This window comes from Capsicum annuum, unplaced genomic scaffold (assembly GCF_002878395.1).
Source record: "Capsicum annuum cultivar UCD-10X-F1 unplaced genomic scaffold, UCD10Xv1.1 ctg10703, whole genome shotgun sequence".
In the NCBI taxonomy this organism is placed as follows: Eukaryota; Viridiplantae; Streptophyta; class Magnoliopsida; order Solanales; family Solanaceae; genus Capsicum; species Capsicum annuum.
In genome coordinates this window covers 1-1,754 of record NW_025815694.1, presented here as the reverse complement: position 1 = coordinate 1,754, position 1,754 = coordinate 1, and the positions used below count along the sequence as shown (strand labels likewise).

At 47.9% G+C, this 1,754-nt stretch overlaps 1 pseudogene; it reads right to left on the bottom strand.

The window, feature by feature from the left end:
* Window positions 1–903: 903 nt before the first annotated feature.
* LOC124890049 lies at window positions 904–1,749 on the bottom strand (annotated as a pseudogene).
* Between the last annotated feature and the right edge of the window lie 5 nt (window positions 1,750–1,754).

Here is a 1,754-nt window from a genome sequence, read left to right as displayed (position 1 = left end):
GCGAGAGTGCATGGTCAACACACACCTAAAGCGCCTACGTTCCGCTTACAGCCAATACAACCACAACCTAACTTGCACGAGATTCAACAACCGAAGCTACTGGTAGTCCCGAGGGGGCGGCATCCTCCTATAATAGTTAGCAGTACTGAACAAGCGAGTCATCGGTCCGAGGAAAGAAAAGGACCGCCTTTGAAAAAAAAAAAGGAACTCGCTAGGCCTTCAGAACAAAGGCGATTCTGTTCATGCTTCAGAAGATCTGGCTAATTCTATATACAACTATCTAATTTTCTTCTATTATATAGAAAGGCGTAAGGGCGAAGGCCTATTTAGCGCCTTCCAAAAGGTAAGGGGTTAGGTTGACTTTGGAAAGGCTACTAAGGATCGGGTGAAGAATGAAAAACGTCCGCTAAAGCCAACGGGATAAGGTTTGCAGATGCGATCATGAATCGAACCAGATCGAAACATTCAGCTGTCGACGGACAAAGCCAGAACTTCGACCGCAAACGAAGGATGGCCAGGCCCCGGTTCCCAGGGTTAGGGTATTCCCTATTATGAGCCTACTCAGATCAGAACTAAACTAGTTGATTCTCTTTGGCCGGCCGGCTTGTTGCAACCTTTGCATTTCCTGCTGAGATCCCAAGTCTCAAAATGGGCCCTCTTGGCCACCCACGACCTTGGCTTTTTAGAGAATCCCGCTCCTGTGTCATAGGACTTGTAGCTCGGCAGTCCACCGGGTGGGTTTGTTTATCCTTCCAGTTTTGAGTGTCTTCTTGGATAGTTATAGCGGCCCATAGGCGGGAGATGTACCTTGTGGGAGGGGGGCGGCGGTCCCCTGGACATAGTCCTTTCAGGCAGTGGCCGTTTAGTCCATGGTCCATTGGATGGTCGGTGCAAGGCTAGAAATTGGAACACATTGATTCCGCTCGTTCCCGTCCTTCGCTTCAGGGCCTGTCCCTCGGTGTGGTCAGTACTCCATACTGTCGGGCAGCGAAGCTTACACTTGTTCACTAATTATGACGGTTCACCAGCGCCTCTTTCCTCCTCCCTTTTCTGCTTACTCGTAGGGGTCGGGATCTCCACAAAGGGGGAGGGAGTCGACTAAACATCTCAGCCATTGGCGGGAATTTCGCCCGCATCCGATCCCTAATTCTTGTTCACCCCGGATGATCGTGTTGGGTGAATTGTGACCTTGTACGATCGTGTCGGGTGAGCAACAGCCGCTTCGTCACAGTACTTACTTATGGGCTAACAGGTCACACTTTGGCCAAGTATCCTACAAAGAGACTCCCGAGAGCCAGAAGTATTAAAGGAATGGCCATAGGAATGGGTGCATCATGACATCGTAAGATGTCTCGCCTGAATAAATTAGTTGGTACTAGAAATGTTAGAAAAAGTGAACGAAAGGAGTAATAAGAAGTGAAAAGGACAGAGACACTCCCCAACCAGAAAGCAAAGTTCCCACTGATGGTATACTTAGTGTAAGCGAGCTCTAAGATCACATCTTTGGAATAAAATCCAGTTAGAAAAGGAAATCCAATTAGAGATAAGCTGCCCATGAGCATCATGGCATAGGTAAAAGGGAACGAGGAGGCAAGCCCCCCCATCTTCCATATCTTGCTCATCCAACATGGCATGAATCACCGAACCTGCACTCAGGAATAGTAATGCTTTGAAAAAGGCATGATTCATTAAGTGAAAGATGCTAATCGAATAGTTAGAGATGCCGCAAGCAAAGATCATATAGCCTAATTGAC